This window comes from Odocoileus virginianus, chromosome 2 (assembly GCF_023699985.2).
Source record: "Odocoileus virginianus isolate 20LAN1187 ecotype Illinois chromosome 2, Ovbor_1.2, whole genome shotgun sequence".
Taxonomy (NCBI): Eukaryota; Metazoa; Chordata; class Mammalia; order Artiodactyla; family Cervidae; genus Odocoileus; species Odocoileus virginianus.
This window is the reverse complement of record NC_069675.1, coordinates 45,485,274-45,505,690: the sequence shown is the minus strand read 5'-3', so window position 1 is coordinate 45,505,690 and position 20,417 is coordinate 45,485,274. Positions and strand designations below refer to the sequence as shown.

General features: G+C 44.7%; 1 long non-coding RNA gene across 1 annotated transcript; it reads right to left on the bottom strand.

Moving 5' to 3' along the window:
• Positions 1 to 5,775: 5,775 nt before the first annotated feature.
• LOC110144385 (uncharacterized) lies at positions 5,776 to 20,135 on the bottom strand. The gene is made up of 3 exons (XR_002315874.2): positions 20,065 to 20,135; positions 7,014 to 7,079; positions 5,776 to 6,288 (listed from the first exon to the last, which is right to left on the bottom strand). It is a non-coding gene; the product is annotated as an uncharacterized lncRNA (long non-coding RNA).
• Positions 20,136 to 20,417: the final 282 nt, after the last annotated feature.

The following is a 20,417-nucleotide window of genomic DNA, read 5'->3' as shown; positions in this document are numbered from 1 at the left end:
TTGTTACAGTATAGTTGATTTACAATATTGTGTTAATTTCTGCTATATAGCAAAGTGATTCAGTTATAAACATATATACACACATATACATTCTTTTTTGGGCTTCTCAGGTGGTACTAGTGGTAAAGAACCTGCCTGGCAATGCAGGACACATAATGAGACGTGGGTTCGATCCCTGGGTTGGGAAGATGCCCTGGAGGAGGGCATGGCAACCCATTTCAATATTCTTGCCTGGAGAATCCCATGGACAGAGGAGCCTGGCCTGATATAGGGTCGCAAATAGTTGGACACAACTGAAGCACCTTAGCATGCACGCATGCATATTCTTTTCCATTATGGTTTATTACAGGATATTGAAAATAGTTCCCTGCGCTATATAGTAGGACCCTGTGATTTACACATTCTCTCCATAACAGTTTCCATCTGCTAACTCCAAACTCCCATTCCATCCTTCCTCCATCCTGTAATCTCTTGGCAACCATCAGTCTGCTCTCTAAGTCTGTGAGTCTGTTTCTGTTTTGTAGATAAGTTCATTTGTGTTATATTTTTAATTCCACATATAAGTGATATCATATGGTATTTGTCTTCCTTTTTCTGACTTACTTTACTTATTATGATAATCTCTAGGTCCATCCATGTTGCTCAAATGGCATTATTTCATTCTTATGCTTGAATAGTATTCCATTGCATATATATCTTATATATAATATATATATAGTGTATATAATATAGTGTGTATATATATATATATATATATACATATCAGTTCAGTTCAGTTCAGTTTAGTTGCTCAGTCAGGTCCGACTCTTTGTGACCCTATGAATCGCAGCACACCAGACCTCCCTGTCCATCACCAACTCCCGAAGTTTACTCAAACTCATGCCCATCGAGTCAGTGATGCCATCTAGCCATCTCATCTTCTGTCGTCCCCTTCTCCTCCTGCCCCCAATCCCTCCCAGCATCAGGGTCTTTTCCAATGAGTCAACTCTTTGCATGAGGTGGCTAAAGTACTGGAGTTTCAACTTCAGCATCAGTCCTTCCAATGAATACCCAGGACTGATCTCCTTTAGGATGGACTGTTTGGATCTCCTTGAAGTCCAAGTGACTCTCAAGAGTCTTCTCCAACACCACCGTACAAAAGCATCAAGTTTTCGGTGTTCAGCTTTCTTCACAGACCAACTCTCACATCCATACATAACCAGTGGAAAAACCATAGCCTTGACTAGATGGACCTTTGTTGGCAAAGGCATGTCTCTGCTTTTTAATATGCTATCTAGGTTGGTCATAACTTTCCTTCCAAGAAGTAAGCATCTTCTAATTTCATGGCTGCAATCACCATCTGCAGTGATTTTGGAGCCCCCCAAAATAAAGTCTGACACTGCTTCCACTGTTTCCCCATCTATTTGCCATGAAGTGATGGGAACTGATGCCATGATCTTAGTTTTCTGAATGTTGAACTTTAAGCCAACTTTTTCACTCTCCTCTTTCACTTTCATCAAGAGGCTTTTTAGTTCCTCTTCACTTTCTGCCGTAAGGGTGGTGTCATCTGCATCTCTGAGGTTATTGATATTTCTCCTGGAAATCTTGATTCCAGCCTGTGCTTCCTCCAGCCCAGTGTTTCTCATGATGTACTCTGCATAGAAGTTAAATAAGCAGGGTGACAATATACAGCCTTGACATACTCTCTTTCCTATTTGGAATCAGTCTGTGGTTCCATGTCCAGTTCTAACTGTTGCTTCCTGACCTGCATACAGGTTTCTCAAGAGGCAGGTCAGGTGGTCTGGTATGCCCATCTCTTTCAGAATTTTCCACAGTTTATTGTGATCCACACAGTCAAAGGCTTTGGCATAGTCAATAAAGCAGAAATAGATGTTTTTCTGGAACTCTCTTGCTTTTTCGATGATCCAGAGGATGTTGGCAATTTGATCTCTGGTTCCTCTGCCTTTTCTAAAACCAGCTTGAACATCTGGAAGTTCATAGTTCATGTATTGCTGAAGCCTGGCTTGGAGAATTTTGAGCATTACTTTACTAGTGTGTGAGATGAGTGCAATTGTGCAGTAGTTTGAGCATTCTTTAGGATTGCCTTTCTTTGGGATTGGAATGAAAACTGACCTTTTTATATATATATACACATATATCTTTATCCATTCATCTACTGATGGACATTTAGGTTGTTTTCATATCTTAACTGTTGTCGAATAGTGCCGTTCGTATCATTCTTACCTTTACGCTTAAATAAATAGATCCAATGTTCTCTTCTTTTATGGGCCAATAGGAATCAAAGAGCAGGAACATTCATGGTCTAAAGCTGCATTGCTAATTCTGACTGGATGTCTCTCTTTTAGTCGCTCTTGGCCACAAGGTGAAATTACCAGCTAAAAGCTCACTGTACCCACCTCACTGGTAAAGATGAACCAACCCTAGAGAACATCTCACAGCTATGAATAGTGACTGCTCATGTATCAGAAACAAACAAAACATAAGAATTAAGTGCTCAAAGAGTTTTGAGTGTGTGTGCTCAGTTGCCCAGTCATGTCCGACTCTTGGCAATCCCATGTACTGGAGCCCACCAGATTCCTATGTCCATGGGATTTCCCAGGTAAGAATACCAGAGTGGGTTGCCGTTCCCTCCTCCAGGGATCTTCCCGAGCCAAGGATCAAACCCTTGTCTCCTGCATTGGCAGGTGGATTCTTTACCACTGAGCGACCTGGGAAGCCCCTCAAAGGGCTTTAGGATTAGCTAATTCAAGCACCAGCAGCACCTCCTTACAGAACTTGCTACAATAAGAGAGATGTCTGTGCACCATCCATTATGACAGTCACCTGCTACACATGGCTGCTGAGCAGAAGACACGTAGCGAGCGCAGGTGAGAAAAGGAATTTCCACTTTAGCTACACGTGGTGAGAGTTACACCAGGGAAGGAGCAGCCGGAACCCAGGAAGGTAAAAGTCATTTCCGCAGGTCTCACAATCAACTATTTATAAGGCGAGGGCTTAGGACCCAGACCTCCTAACTCCTTTTTCAGTGCTCTTTCCATCTGGACAACTTCAGAGCAAGTGCTGTGGGGTAGGGAAATAGCTCCTCTGCCTAGAATGCCATGGGACATTAAACTAGATTATGGGACATTCTTACCACCAAAGCCCTGAGAACACTGTCAGGAACAAGAAGGATGAGATGCAGAAATGCAGCCTGCAGAGTCACAGACACTTCTTAAGGCTCTAATCCTCAAATAAATAGCTCTGCTCTTTCATCTTTCCAGATGACACCTCCTTTGTTAAAACTGTCAAATTCCCTGACACCTTAAGCCCGACTGGCTACATTAGGGGGGATGTTACAGAGGGCTGACCTGCTGGGTCAGGGCTCTGCATGCGCTTGGCTTGCTGGGTTCCATCAGCACAGACCCTTTTTTTCTTTTCATATTGGATTAGGTTTTTTTCTTGGAGTATAATTGCTTTATAATGTTATGTTAGTTTCTTCTGTACAGTGAAGTGAATTAGCTATGTGTATACATATATCCCATTTCTCTTGAGTTCCTCTTTCACCCCACTCCCCATCCCACCCCTCTAGGTCATCACAGCGCACTGAACTGAGCTCCCTGTGTTATACCACAGCTTCCTGCTAGCTAGCTATTTTACACATAGTTGTATATATATGTCAAGGCTACTCTCCCAATTTGTCCCATCCTCTCCTTCACTCACTGTTTCCACGCATTCATTCTCTACATCTGTGTCTCTATTCCTGCCCTGCAAAGAGGCTCAACTGCCCCTCTTTTATGCCCATCTGAGTTGCTACATTCCTAGGGACCTCATCCTGGTGGGATAGAAGGAGCCTATCATTGAGAGCACGGAAGGCAGTAAAACGTGGTGGGCTCTGGAGTCAGCCGGGCCACCTATGTTCAAATCCCAGCTTTGCCACCTACCAGCCTACAAACTGGGTGACCTTGGGCAAGTCATTTAACCTCTCTGGGCTTCAGTTTCCTCATCTGTACAATGGGAGATGAAAGCAATCCTCATTTCACAGGGTTGTTGTAGGAGTAAAAGAGTTAATATCTGTAAAGTACTTAGAACAATATCTGGCATGGAGGCAAAACACTTGGTAAATGCTAGGTGATTTTTAGAGCGGGTCTTGATGAGGATGTTGTCTGACTCTGGCAGATGGCTTTGAGCAAGTTACTTACCGTTTCTGTGGGTCAGCATTTTTTAGGTCTAATTATCATGAGAACAATGAGGTACCCTGATTAAGAGGATGATAGAGAAGAGCAAGGAGGGAGTTAATGGAACAATGATATTTTTGTGTGACTACCAGGTGTTCAAAAAATTGTCTCTCCTAATAATATTTTCTTAGAAGTTCAGAAAGCCCTACTCTTATGTCCTAGGGCTTTGGCCACATTTCTGTCAATCTCACAGACTATTTCAAGGTAAGATGAGATCTTGGAGTTTAAAGAATAAACTGGAACCCACAGGGCAAATCCAGGTGGTAGATGTGTTGTGCTTGCCCTGTAGTGAAGACTCAATGTTTTTGAAATGTCTAACTACTTCCCAACACTTAAAAAACAGGAGATTTCACATTTTAAAAACCTAGCTTTCCAGCTTCTCTTGCAAAACCAGAAAATATAGCAAAAATCTGTCCCCAGTTTAGGCCAGGTGACATCTGGCTGGCACAGGGCACAGGCCCTTTGGGGTGTGACATTATCTACCTGGCCCCTCTCACCCTGTGTAACCTGCCTGACTCCATCCACCAGGGTCCCCTGACCTGGCCCCACCCTTCCTTTACTGATGGGAGAACTGAGAGTTCCAGTTTCCCAGCCCAGAGGTCAGCGCCCTTCCTTTGCACCAGGGGTTCTTGAATTTGAGCCAGCAACAGAATCACTTGGGGGCGGGCCTGCCCATTGCTGAGTCAATTGATTGCCAGGGTCAACCTGATTCAGATGATTTACCTATTTAACAAGTTCCCAGAGGATGCTTTTCACAATGGCCCGTTTTCCAGGAGGTCGTCTGCAGAAGTGTCTCCAGCCTCCTCCCCCACAATCTGCCTCAGCACCCCCAAGTTGCCTCTTCCAATGCCCATCCCCTCCACTCTCCAGCCCACTCTCAGGAGAAGCGAGGCACCCGCGAAGAGGTCAAGGGTCTCCCCAGGGGGACCAGCCGCACCCCGCCTGCTGAGGCCTGGAGGGCCTCCGACCTTGCCAAGGGCGAATGTCCAATCGTCTGTCCAGCCCCGGGGCCCTGGTCTGGGGGCTGAGAACCTCCACCCTCCCCGGAGCCTCGCGCCACCCCCGGGAAGCCTCTACGCCTAGGTCACCACAGAGAAGAATCGGTGCCGGCATCTCTGCGAAGATCTGCCTCCTGAAATCACGGCTGTCACTCCGTTGTCATTATTTCTCTCTTTTCAAGCCCTTTCTGCTGTTTGGAGAATTTTGAGCCATTGGGAGTGGGTGCCAAGCTGCAACGTGCGGGCGGCAGACCCCTGCTACCGCCCCCTCCCCGGAAGCCCAGCAGCCTCCTCCCAGCTCGGAGTGTGTAAAGACCGCCGCTCTCCACGAAGAGGAAGGCGATCGTCATCCTCATTCTCTTACCCTGAAAGAAACAGAAACTTGCAGGTCGGCGAGGCGTTGGCCCCTCCGCCCCTCCCTGCGCCACGACCCCAGCGCTCTGGGCCCCCCGCGCCTTTGATGTCGCCGCCCCACCCCCAAGTTTCCGTGGATCAGGCGGCTCCAGGCCCTGCTTGCCGACCCGCAGCCGCCGCCTGCCCCCAGGCTGGCCCCATTACCGGCTTTGCACCTGGAAGGGGCCCCAAGCAGGCTTTGGTGAGACTCCCTCCCCAGGTGGTTCAGAAGTGGCTGGGCCATCTGGGTCCCGGGGAAGCGCCTGATAAACTCTAACGAGGAGCGAAGCAGGCAGGCGATTCTCCAGAGGCCAGAGAGGAGAAACAGGCAGAAAGGTGAATGTTGTTACTGGGGGCTGGGCGTCTTCTCCTGCGGTTTCTGGGGCATCGCTCGGAGACGGAGAAGGAAATGCATCTTGAACTCCACCGTGTACCGAGCTCCTCAGTGGTGGAGCTGGGCTTGGAACGTTCTCCATTCTCCCCTTACCCCCAAGGGAGATCCCCACTACATCTGCTGTGTTCACTTTGGCCCTGCCCACCAACCGAGGATGAAAAGGGAGGATTTCCAGGTGGAAAGCACCAGGGCCGCTGATTGCCACGAGTTTCTTTAGGTTCCATAAGCTGCTCTTTCGTTCTGTCTGCTGCTCCGCACATTTCCTTGTAGGGGATCAGAATGGTGAATCCTATTTTAAAAAAAAGAAGGGGGGGGGTGCTATGGGCAGAGGGGTTGGTGGCAGACTAAGGTCTAGGGGGAGAGGCGGTGTCTCTTGCCATAGAATTTAACTAATCGAGGGAGATTCAGTATAACAATGGCTGGTGTCTGTTGAGCACTAGATACTCTGCTAGGGGCATGACTTGCTTTCTGTCATTTAAACCTAGGACCTATAATATAGGAACCCGTTATACAGATGAGGAAACTAAGGCTTAGAAATGGTTACGTATTTGCCAATAGCCGTCCCTGCAGGTAAGTAGTGGGAGGAGACTCAGACTCAAGCTGGCTGACTTTGGAGTCTGCACTTGAATTCCTTTGCTGTCTGCTTCTCTAAAAAATGATTTAGTCTTGGTGGGCAGGTAAGATCAAGAGGCCAGGAAGAGGCCAGTGTTTCCAGGGAGGGGGGTGAGCTTCATCTACCTTGAATAAGACAATAAAATTTCCCTTCTTCTCTTTCTCTGCCTTCTTCCTATTTCTCTTCTTCCTCTACCTCTTCTCCTCCTTCTCTTCCTCAGAGTAAGAGCCTATTTAGAGCCTATTTAATAGCTAAATGTCCCCCAAATCTCAGGCCCATTCTCATTTCCAAAAGTTTGTCCTGGTATGCTTATTAATCATTAAAATATCTTGAACAAATTGCTATCTGAGACTTAAATTGCCCCTCAGACTCCTTACATCTGAAAGTAACCTGAAACTCACCAATTGGTCTGTGAGCTCCACTTTTTGACATATAGATGAGTTTCTTGTATCACAGGAGCTTTTCCTCTGTCAAGAAAAGGAATTGGAGAAAGGATTGGCCCCATTGTCATTTCACCATAACTCAAATGAAACTTTATGAGGATATATTGAGGTTTCCTAGGTGCCTATGGGGCTTCCCTGGTGGCTCAGGGGTTAAAGCGTCTGCCTGCAATGTGGGAGATCTGGATTCGATCCCTGGATCGGGAAGATCCCCTGGAGAAGGAAATGGCAACCCACTCCAGTACTCTTGCCTGGAAAATCCCATGGACGGAGGAGCTTGGTGGGCTACAGTCCACGGGGTTGCAAAGGGTCGGACACGACTGAGCGACTTCACTTCACTTCACAGGAGCCTATAATTTTCCTTTAGATGCTTGTTTGTTTTGGGTGGTCCCTATTTTGCTGCTTTCCTTGTGGCTCTGACCGTAAAGAATCTGCCTGCAATGCAGAAGACCTGGGTTGAGAAGACCCCCTGGAGAAGGAAATGGCAACCCACTCCTTGGGCTTCCCTTGTGGCTCAGCTGGTAAAGAATTCGCCTGCAGTGTGGGAAACCTGGGTTGGGAAAATCCCCTAGAGAAGGGAAAGGCTACCCACTCCAGTATTCTGGCCTGGAGAATTCCATGGGCTGTATAATCCATGGGGTTGCAAAGAGTCAGACACAACTGACCAACTAAGCACAGCACATTTCGCTGCAGTGATTTGTAGAAACACCTTGAAAGTTAAAAGAAACTTTACAAGTTAGATCATCCAATTCCTAATTTTACACTTGAAGTCAATGAAGCCAATGGAACAAGGGATCCAAGATGGCCCACTTAAGTACTAGTCAAGGTGGAGCTAGAAACCAGAGTTGGAGCATCACCATCTTGGGGAATTTGGACCAGCAAAACATAAATGGTCCTTAGGCTTGATGTAAGAAGGTGGGAGTGTTAGGGTAGGGCTGTCCACAGAAGTAGAGCAGGAGTGCTGGGAGAAGGGAGAGGAGCGAAGGAGAGGAGCTGGGTTCCAGAGGGCACCAGAAGCCTTGTGCATCTCAGCAGGTCGACTGAGATCACTGAGGGCTCTCATAAGAGTGGTCTCTCCATGGGGACTTCCCTGGCAGTCCAGCGGTTAGGGCTCCACGCTCCCACTGCAGAAGGCATGGGTTCGATCACTGGCAGGAGGACTAAGATCCCCTCATGTCCTGCGCTGTTGCCAAAACTTTTTTTTTTTTAATTAAAAAAAAAAAGAATAGTCTCTCCTTGTTCAGGTGACTTGGCTCAGGTATAAAGCACTAAGCAAATCCTTCAAGGCACTCCTTGCCATCCATCCCCTTTAGTCTGAAGATCCTTCCTTTCTCAAAACCCTCACCGGAGGTTATGTCCTTCTGACTGACAGCCCTTTCATCCTCCTGTTGCAATGACAGGGCTGCTGGCAGCCTCCCCTTTGGACTCTGGAGAAGAGAACTACATTTCTGTTGGAACCCTGGACAGAACCTCTCTGACTTCAGTCCTCGAGTTTTTCCTGTCTGTAGTGACACTAAGGTCCTGTAGAACCACGGTCGTTCACAGGGCCTGGAGGTGAGGATCAGAATCAGGGAGGACGGATGTCACTGCTTACAAAGCAGAGAATAAGCTGATGGTGAAAATAATCCAGTGTACTATTCTCCACCTGAAAGGAGAGTTACTGCCCACACTGATAAAATACAAAACTAACTAAAAAACAAACAAACAAAAAAAAAAAAACCAAAGAAGTGCCCCTTTAAAAATAAAAACAAAATTTTCTTCAGAAATTACTATAGTTTTGATTGGCTTGAAACTTAGTAAAGAAGAAATGATTTACATTGTAGACATTAAGAATGGTATGCTTAAAAAATACACAGAAGACTTGAATAGACATTTTTTCCAAAGAAGACATACAGATGTGAAAAGATGCTCAACATCATTAGATTATTAGAGAAATGCAAATCAAAACCATAATGAGATGTCACCTCACACCTGTCAGAATGGCTGTCATGAAAAAGTCTACAAATAACTGATCCTGGATAAGATGGGAAGAAAGGGGAACATTTGTACACCATTGGTAGGAATGTAAATTGGCTGCACCAATTTAGAGAAGATTATGGAGGTTCCATAAATAGTTAAAAGTAGAGCTACCATATGATCCAGCAATTCCACTCATAGGTATATATCCAGAAAAAATGAAAATACTAATTCAAAAAGACACATGAATCTCAAAATTCATAGCACTATTTACAATAGCCAAGACATGGAAGCAACCTAAGTGCCCATCAATAGATAAATGGATTAAGAAGAAGTGGTATATATATATATATATATATATATATATATAATATTATATTACTTGGCCATAAAAAAGAATGAAATAATGCCATCTGCAGCAACATGAATGGACCTAGAGAATATTGTGCTTAGTTAGATAAGTCAGAGAAAGACAAATACTATATAATGTCACTTATATGTGGGATCTAAAATATAATACAAATGAATGTATATGCAAAACAGAAACAGACTCATAGACACAGGACATAGAAAATAACCCACTGATTACCAAAGGAGAAGGGAAGAGGGGAGGGATAAATTAAGGATATAGGATTAACTGTTATGTATAAAATATACAAGCAATAAGGACCTACTGTATATCACAAGGAATTGTGTCCATTATCCTATAATAACCTGTAAGAGAATATAATCTGCAGAAATACTGAATCACTATGCTGTACACCTGAAACTAACATAAAATTGTAAATTAACTATACTTCAATTTTTTTAAAATGATGTGTTTTAAAATATATGATAAAGGAACATGATGAAATTTATCTATTTATCTGTTTGACTGTGCTGCAAAGCGTATGAGATCTTAGTTCCCTGATGAGGGATCGAAGCCAGGCCCCCTGCATTGGTAGTGAAGCGTCTTAGCCACCCGACTAGCAGGGAAATCCCAGTCAGTACCACTCTTCCCCTCACTTAATGTCATACAAAATGTTTACAGTGCAACTGGAAACATCCCTTTCTCCCGTCCATGTCTTGAGATGCTCTGATGCCTTTCAATCCATAGGTGTTTACATGAATCAGCAATTTCATTTTTAGGAATTTGTCCTAATAACCATGAGTGTGAACACAGATTTCTGCAAACATACTCCCTGCCCACTGTTTATAACAGCAAAATACAAAACTAGAAACATTAACGAGAGCTTAAATAATAATTCATGGTCCACCCATAGTCTGGAATACTACACATGAGAAAGTGTGGTTTGGATAAGTAACTTAATGGTACTAGAAAATAGTTAGCCTCTGTTTCTAAGTGTAAATCAATGGAATAAAAAGACAACACAAGCTGTTTGATCTTAATCTTGGGAAGGAACAAATATGCATTTTGAAAAAGACTGAAGGAACTTCACTGGCAGTCCAGTGGCTAAGACTCTGAACTCCCAATGCAAGGGGCCCAGGTTCAATCCCTTGTCAGAGAACCAGATCCCACATGCATCAACTAAAATATCCTGCATGTCACAATGAAGACACAACACTGGTCCTATGGATCACAGCCTTGTCTAACTCAGTAAAACTGTGAGCCACGCCATGTAGGGCCACCCAAGACGGATGGGTCATAGTGGAGAGTTCTGACAAAACATGGTCCACTGTAGAAGGGAATGCCAAACCACTTCAGTATTCTTGCCTTGAGAATACCATGAACAGTGGTGGTGGTGGTGGTCAATTAGTTGCTAAGTTGCATCCGACTCTTGCGACCCCATGGACTATAGCCTGCCAGGATCCTCTGACCATGGGACTCTCCAGGCAAGAATACTGCAGTGGGTTGCCATTTCCTTCTCCAGGAAATCTTCCCCACCCAGGAATCGAACCCAGGTCTCCTGCATTGCAGGCAGATTCATTACTGACTGAGCTATGAGGGAAGCTCCTCCATGAACAGTATTAAGAGGCAAAAAATACGACACTGAAAGAGGACCTCCCCACGTCAGTAGGTGCCCAGTATGCTACTAGAGAAGAGTGGAGAAATAATTCCAGAAAGAATGAAGAGCCTGAGCCAAAGTGGAAACAAAGCCCAGGTGTGGATGTAACTGGTGATGGAAGTACAGTCCAATGATATAAAGAGCAGTATTGCATAGGTACCTGGAATGTTAGGTCCATGAATCAAGGTAAATTGGAAGTGGTCAAACAGGAGATGGCAAGAGTGAACATCAACATTTCAGGAATCAGTGCACTAAAATGGACCAGAATGGGCAAATTTGATTCAGATGACCGTTATATCTACTACTGTGGGCAAGAAAACTGTCTCTTCAGAAATCTGTATGCAGGTCAGGAAGCAACAGTTAGAACTGGACATGGAACAACAGACTGGTTCCAAATAGGAAAAGGAGTACGTCAAAGCTGTATATTGTCACCCTGCTTATTTAACTTCTATGCAGAGTACATCATGAGAAACACTGGGCTGGATGAAGCATAAACTGGAATCAAGATTGCCGGGAGAAATATCAATAACCTCAGATGTGCAGATGACACCACCCTTATGGCAGAAAGCAAAGAAGAAAGCTAAAGAGCATCTTGATAGAAGTCAAAGAGGAGAGTGAAAAAGTTGGCTTAAAGTTCAACATTCAGAAAACTAAGATGGTGGCATCAGTTCCCATCACTTCATGGCAAATAGATGGGGAAACAGTTGAAACAGTGACAGATTTTATTTTGGGGGGCTCCAAAATCACTGCCGATGGTAACTGCAGCCATGAAATTAAAAGACACTTGCTCCTTGGAAGAAAAGTTATGACTAACGTAGACAGCATATTAAAAAGCAGAGACATTACTTTGCCAACAAAGGCCCGTCTAGTCAAAGCTGTGGTTTTTCCAGTAGTCATGTATGGATGTGAGAGTTGGACTATAAAGAAAGCTGAGCACCGAAGAATTGATGCTTTTGAACTGTGATGTTGGAGAAGACTCTTTAGAGTCCCTTGGACTTCAAGGAGATCCAACCAGTCCTTCCTAAAGGGGATGAGTCCTGAATATTCTTTGAAAGGACTGAAGCTGAAACTCCAATATTTTGGCCACCTGACATGAAGAGCTGACTCATCTGAAAAGACCCTGATGCTGGGAAAGATTGAAGGCAGGAAGAGAAGGGGATGACAGAAGATGAGGTGGTTGGCTGGCATCACTGACTCAATGGACTTGAGTTTGAGTAAACCCTTGGATTTGGTGATGGACAGGGAGGCCAGGCATGCTGCAGTCCATGGGGTCACAAATGGTCAGACATGATTGAGTGACTGAACTGAACTATGGGCAAGAATAGGAGAAGAAGAATTAGAAGAAATGTAGTAGCCATAGTCAACAAAGGAGTCTGAAAGGTAGTACTTGCAAAAATGACAGAATGATCTCTGTTCGTTTCCAAGGAAAATGATTCAATATCACATTAATCCAAGTCTGTGCCCCAACCACAATGCCAAAGAAACTGAAGTTGAATGGTTCTATGATGACCTACAAGACCTTCTAGAAATAACATAAAAAAAAGATGTCCTTTTCATGATAGTGGACTAGAATGCAAAAGTAGGAAGTCAAGAGATACCTGGAGTAATAGGCAAGTTTGGCTTTGGAGTACAAAATGAAGCAGGGCAAAGGCTAACAGAGTTTACCAAGAGAACACTTTGGTCGTAGCACACACCCTCTTCCAACAAAACAAGAGATGACTCTGCTCCTAGACATCACCAGATGGTCAATACCGAAATCAGATGATTATATTCTTTGCAGCTGAAGATGGAGAAACTCTATTCGATCAGCAAAAACAAGACTGTGAGCTGGCTGTGGCTCATATCATGAAACCCTTATTGCCAAATTCAGACAAATTGAAGAAAGTAGTAAAAACCACTAGACCATTCAGGTATGCTGCTGCTACTGCTAAGTCACTTCAGTCGTGTCCGACTCTGTGCGACCCCATTGACGGCAGCCCACCAGGCTCCCCCTTTCCTGGGATTCTCCAGGCAAGAATACTGGAGTGTGTTGCCATTTCCTTCTCCAATGCATGAAAGTGGAAAATGAAAGTGAAGTCTCTCAGTCGTGTCCGACTCTTAGCAACCCCATGGACTGCAGCCTACCAGGCTCCTCCATCCATGGGATTTTCCAGGCAAGAGTACTGGAGTGGAGTGCCATTGCCTTCTCTGCCATTCAGGTATAACCTAAACCCTTATGATTATACAGTGGAAGTGACAAATAGATTCAAGGGATTAGATCTGATAGAGTGCCTGAAGAACTGTGGACAGAGGTTTGTAACATTGTTCAGGAGGCCGTTATTAAAACCATCCCCAAGAAAAAGAAATACAAAAAGGCAAAATGGTTGTCTGAAAAGGCCTTACAAATAGCTGAGAAAAGAAGTGAAAGGCAAAGGAGGAAAGGAAAAATATGTCAATCAGAATGCAGAGTTCCAAAGAATAGCAAGGAGAGAGAAGGAAGCCTTCCTAAGTGATCAACACAAAGAAATAGAGGAAAACAATAAAATGGGAAAGACTAGAGATCTCTTCAAGAAAATTAGAGATACTGAGGGCACATTTCATGCCAAGATGGGCACAATAAAGGACAGAAATGGTATGAACCTAACAGAAGCAGAAGATATTAAGAAGAGGTGACAAGAATACACAGAAGAACTATACAAAAATATCTTAATGACCCAGATAACCATGATGGTGTGATCACTCCCCTAGAGCCAGACATCCTGAAGTGCGAAGTCAAGTGGACCTTAGGAAGCGTTACTAGGAAAAACTCTTATGGAGGTGATGGAATTCCAGCTGAGCTTTTACAAATCCAAAAAGATGATGTTGTTAAAGTGCTTCACTCAATATGCCAGCAAATTTTGAAAACTTGGCAGTGGCCACAAGACTGGAAAAGGTCAGTTTTCATTCTAATCCCAAAGAAAGGCAATGCCAAAGAATGTTCAAACTACTGCACAACTGCACTCATCTCACATGCTAGTGAAGTAATGCTCAAAAATTCTCCAAGCTAGGCTTCAACAGTATGTGAACTGAGAACTCCCACATGGTCAAGCTAGATTTAGAAAAGGCAGAGGAACCAGAGATCAAATTACCGACATCCACTGGATCATAGATAAAGCAAGAGAATTCCGGAAAAACATCTACTTCTGTTTCACTGATTACACTAAAGCCTTTGACTATGTGGATCACAACAAACTGCAAAAATCTTCAAGAAATTAGAATACCATACAACCTTACCTGCCTCCTGAAAAGCCTGTATGCAGGTCAAAAAACAACAGTTAGAACTGGACATGGAACAACAGATTGGTTCCAAATTGGGAAGGAGTACGTCAAGGCTGTATTTTGTCACCCTGCTTATTTAATTTACATGCAGAGTTCATCATGTGAAATGCCGTGCTGGATGAAGCACAAGCTGGCATCAAGATTGCCGGGAGAAATATCAATAACCTCAGATATGCAAATGACACCACCCTTATGGCAGAAAGCAAAGAGGAACTAAAGAGCCTCTTGATGAGAGTGAAAGAGGAGAGTGAAAAAGCTGACTTAAAACTCAGCATTCAAAAAACTAAAATCATGGCATCCAGTCCCATCACTTCATGGCAAATAGATGGGGAAACAATGGAAACAGTGACGGACTATTCTTTTGGGCTCCAAAATCACTGCAGAAGGTGACTGTCACCATGAAATAAAAAGAACTTTACTTCTTCATAGAAAAGCTGTGACAAACCTAGACAGCATATTAAAAAGCAGAGACATTACTTTGCCAACAAAGGCCCGTCTAGTCAAAGCTATGGTTTTTCCAGTAGTCATGTATAGATGTGAGAATTGGACCATAAGGAAAGCATAGAGCCAAAGTATTGATGCTTTTGAATGGTAGTGTTGGAGAAGAGTCTTAAGAGTCCCTTGGACTTCAAGGAGATCAAACCAGTCAATCCTAAAAGAAATCAACTCTGAATATTCTTTCATTGGAAGGACTGATGCTGAAGCTGAAGCTCCAATACTTTGGCCACCTGATGGGAAGGACTAACTCATTAGAAAAGACCCTGATGCTGCGAAGGATTGAAGGCAGGATGAGAAGGGGATGACAGAGGATGAGGTAGTTGACTGGCATCACCAACTCAATGGACATGAATTTGAGTAAACTCCAGGAGTTGGTGATGGACAGGGAAGCCTGGTGTGCTTCAGTCTATGGGGTCACAAAGTCGGACACGACTGAGTGACTGAACTGTCTAGTGTATTACGTTTAGTATAATGAATGTTTCTCAGAATTTGTGTATATTTTCTGTAAGTCAAATTCTATTTTCATTGCCCTTCACTATACTATTATCCAAAGGCATACTCTAAGGCAGTGGCCCCCAACCTTTTTGGCACCAAGGACAGGTTTCATGGAAGGCACTTTTTTCATGGACCATAGGTGGGAGTGGGGGATGGTTTCAAGATGATTCAAGTGGATTACATTTATTATGCCACCACTGATCTGAAAGGAGGCAGAGCTCAGGCAGTAATGTGAGTGATGGGGAGTAGCTGTAAATACAGAGGAAGTTGGCCCACCGCTTACCTCCTGCTGTGCGACCCAGTTCCTAACAGGAACCGTACCTGTCCATGGCCTGGGAACTGGGGACCCCTGCTTTAAGGTACTTCTGTAGTGTGAATAATACTTTGTAATCCATCTCTTTTTTAAAAGGTTTGTTTAGTTATTTATTTTTGGCTGCACTGGGTCTTCCTTGCTGTGCACAGTCTTTCTCCAGTTGCAGTGAGAGGGGGCTACTTTGTTTGCAGAGTGCAGGCTTCTCTCGTTGCAGAGCATGTGCTCTAGGGCACAAGGGCTTCAATAGTTGTGGCACATGGGCTCAGTAATGGTGGCTCTTGGGCTCTAGACTGCAGACTCTGTAGTTGTAGACACAACTATAGTTGTGGTGCATGGGTTTATTTGCCCTGTGCCATGTGGAATCTTCCTGGACCAGAGATTGAACCTGTGCCCTTGCATTGGCCAGGTGGAGTCTCAAACACTGGATCACCAACAAAGTCCTGTGATCCATCTCTTGCTTATATGATTTGAAATGTAAGATTTTTGTAATGATTTTCTAATACTGAACCCTTCTGTATTTTGTGAGTTCCTCCTAGTTCTCCTGTGCCTTCCATCTAACATCTGAGCCGGTGTCCCTGGACCATCTGTCTGGTCCCCCTGGGACCAGAATGGTCTTCTGGTCAAAGAAGGAGTCAAAGAAACTGGAACCCTATGGACAGAATCCAGTATGCCAATTCTTCAGCCATGTGACTTGTATTGCATCCTTCTTATTACCATGATTTTAAAATCCTAGAGTCTTAGCCTTCTCCTGGACACCCTGACTCTGCAGTCTTATGGTTCCTTTGCAAGAGCAAGGTTACTGGGGGTGGGGAGGGGAGTCTAAAAAAGGCTCCTTAGTAGGTTGATAGCATTTACTTTGTGCCTGATGGCTCAAATAGTAAAGATCTGACTGCAGTGCAGGAGACCTGGGTTCGATCCCTAGGTCAGGAAGATCCCCTAGAGAAGGGAATGGCAACCCACACCAGTATTCTTGCCTGGAGAATCCCATGGACAGAGGAGCCTGCTGGGCTACAGTCCAAGGAGTCACAGAGAGTCAGACATGACTGAACCACTAACACTTTCACTTCACTTTCATCAGGGTGATAATAAATAAAATAAAAAGTACATTGCTTTAAGAGCTTATGAAGAAGCTTAAGAAAACTTCTGGCTGAAAAAACCAAAGATGATAAAGGAGGTAAAATTTGAAGTCTGAAAAAAAAGTTTTGAAGTTAGTGATTAAGGCAAGAGGGCTCTTTGGCAGAGGGAATGGGTGAATGGGATTATGAAGGTAGCAAAGGAGCTTTCCTCCAGATGAAACAGAAAATAGTTGACTCTAAATGGAGCAGAGCCCAAAGCAGGCAATTCTGGAAGCTTCCATGGAAAATGAAGACTTCACCTATGTATCTAAAAATATCTTCCCCAATTTTACAGTGACCTTTCTAGGTCTTTCCCTTCTTAATAAACTTACCTCCCCAGTCCTAGGGCTTCTGAGGTGGTGATAAAGAATCTGCCTGCCAATGTAGGAGATACAAGAGATTCAGATTCTATCCCTGGGCTGGGAAGATCCTCTGGAAAGGAAATGACAACCCACTCCAGTATAGTCGCCTGGAAAATTCCATTGACAGAGGAGCCTGGTGGGCTATAGTCCATGGCGTGGCAAAGAGTCGGATATGACTGAGCAGGCACACACACCTCGGTCCTACATAGCCAAAATGTGACCAAATCGGATTAGAACAGATTGCCTTTGACCTAACCTCTATTTTTCTTTTTTTGGCAGTGCCACGGAGTGTGGGGTATTGATTCCTCAACTAGGGACCAAACCTACACTCCCTGCATTGGAAGCAGAGTCTTAACCAATGGACCACCAGGGAAGTCCCTGACTTTGCCTTTTTAATAAGCACTTCATCCCCCTTCCCCTCCTTAGTTATGCTTACTTCCCACTCGCCACCCCCGCCCCCCAGAATGCTCAAGATCTAGGAGAGAAGCACCCATGGTGATCACTGTATCATTTCTACAGGGGGTATATCCTTGTTACTCAGGTGTGAGATTTCACATGATATTTTCCAAAGAAAAGGAAGATGCCACCTGGGAGAGGAGCCTGGACTGGTGCTGAGGCTGGTGCTGAAGCTGAGAAACTGGGCTGAGACGGGTTTGTGCACTCACTGGGATCTGGCTGATGTCAATAATCTCTACTATGCAAATGAGCAAAAAAAAAAAAAAAGAAGGGTCTTGTCTAGACCAGAAATCAGAACTCAGTGGGAGGTCGCCAAAGGGTGTGGTACAGCTGGAAACAGAAAAATTGTTTCATCTGGCCTTGAACAGGATATTCAGCAGACTAGCTCCAGGGAGGCGGCTAACAATGCTGAGCCCAGAGGCCCCATGAGAAGAGGCCAAAAAGTTGCTAAGAGAGAATTCAAGACTGAATGCTCACAGCCTCCGTCAGAAGAATGTGAATGGGGAATTAGAGATCTAGCATCAGGGGAAACCTGCTCTTTGCAGATCTATTTTTAGATTCTTTCCATTTTATTTATTTCCCTTTGGAAGTAAGTGAACCTTAAGTGGGTCTTGAATGCTGCCTGGCAGTTATACTATGCTTCTCTCATCCATGGCTTCCCAGGTGTTTCAGTGGTAAAGAGTCCTCCTGCCAACGCAGGAAATGTGGGTTCAATCCCTGGGTCGGGAAGATCCCCTGAAGAAGGAAATGGCAACCGACTCCAGTATTCTTGCCTAGGAAGTCGAGTGGACAGAGGAGCCTAACAGGCTACCGTCCACGGGGTCACAAAAGCGGCAAACATGATTTAGCGACTAACAATACCACCTCTTCATGCTGTTTGCCATTCTCCTAGGGAATTTTCTACGTCTTCTCTCTCCTCGGACCTCCTCAGCCCCAGCCCCACCTTCTACCTCACTGAGGAGACGATACAAACAGAAGAGAAGGTCACAGACTCCTGGCAAGATTGCCACATAGCTGCCTGCATTAACACCCAAGGCTCTGCTTTTCCACCTGTTGAACGTCTCTTTCCAGAAAAGCTGATTCAGCTTGTTCTCTTCTCAGAAATAGCCCTCCATCTAGTATCCCTCTCTCTTCATTTCTCACTTTCTTCCTCACTCCTACCAGCTTACAAACATACTGCTTCTTCTCCCATTTTATTTTTATTTCTTGGTTGTGTTGGTTCTTCATTGTGGTGCTCGGGCTTCTCTTGTGGGGCATGGGCTCCAGAGCATTCAGGCTCAGTAGTTGCCATTCGTGGGTTCTTGAGTGCATGGGCTCCGTAGCTGTGGCATGGTGACTTCTCATGTGACTGCTCTATTCACACGGGCTTAGGTGCCCCACCAGGAATCAAACCCGTGATCCCTGCATTGAGAAGTGGGTTCTTAACCACTGGACCACCAGGGAAGTCCCACTGCTCCATTGAAAAAAAGTGACAACAAACATCTCCTAAATTTCATCCCACATCTTTGTTCCCCGTTGCAGAAAACTCTTCAGAGAATTACCCACCACATTCCTAAGTCCAATGGCAGCGTCTCTGCCTTCTATTAGACTGATCAGCATCACACGGCCCAGGCTCCTGCTACCTCCTTGGTTTCTGGGACACCATCTTCCCACCATTGGTTTCCTCTTATCCACCTTATCCACCTGGCTGCTTCTCAGTCAGAGCTCTCAGCTGCTTCCTCCACCCCTTCATGTAGGAGCCGCTGCTCAGACGTTCAGTCATGTCTGACTCTTTGTGACCCCATGGACTGTAGCCCGCCAGACTCCTCTAACCACTGGGATTTCTCAGGCAAGAATACTGGAGTAGGTTGCATTTCCTGTGCCAGTTATAGGGTGAACTGATGTCAGGTTGGCTCATTGGTTACTCAGGAAACCAGCAGAGGGGGATGCCCCTTACCACCCCTTTGTTAAGCTATCATGGTGGAGATATTCTGATCTAAAAGTTCAAACAATCACTAACCAGGCCAGGGCTAGTATGTAGTAAGGTCAGTCATGTGAGTAGGGTGTAGGTGAAGCAGCCGCTGGTCAAGCAGGAGATGTAAGGAAAGCAAGAGAACAGCTATCTTGAGTGGCCTGACCATACAATGTGATTAGTTTGGATTCATCTGGATAATTTAGGACAATCTGACACTTCCTTAGTGGCTCAGATGGTAAAGAATCTGCCTGCAATGCAGGAGACCCGGGTTCAATCCCTGGGTCAGAAAGATCCCCTGGAAAAGGGAATGGCAACCATTCCAGTATCCTTGTCTGGAGAATTCCATGGACAGAGGAACCTGGCAGGCTACAGTCCACAGGGTTGCAAAGAGTCTGAATGACTAACACTTTCACTTCCATTCACTTAGGACAATCTCTCCATGTAAAGGTTCTTAACTTTAATCACAACTGCAAAATCCCTTTTGCATGTAAAGTAACATATTCACAGGCTCTGGGGTTTGGACTTCTTTGAGTGGCACAATGGTAAAAGAATCTGCCTACCAATGCAGGAGATGTAAGAGATTCAGGTTCATTCCCTGGGTTGGGAAGATCCCTGGAAAAGGACATGACAACAGCTCCAGTATTCTTGCCTGAAAAATTCCATGGACAAAGGAGCCTAATAGGCTGCATTCCATAGGGTCACAATGAGTCAACACGACTGAGCACATGCACATTCTACTGTCCACAGAGGCCATGAAGCTTGGTCTTTATTCTACCTACACTCGTTTCCTGATGATACCATCCAAGCATGAGACATGTCAGTGGTCCCAAAATTTATGTCTCCAGGCACTTACTTTCTCTCAAACTCCAGGTCCATTTATTTCACTGACCCCTAGACATCTGCACTTAACTGC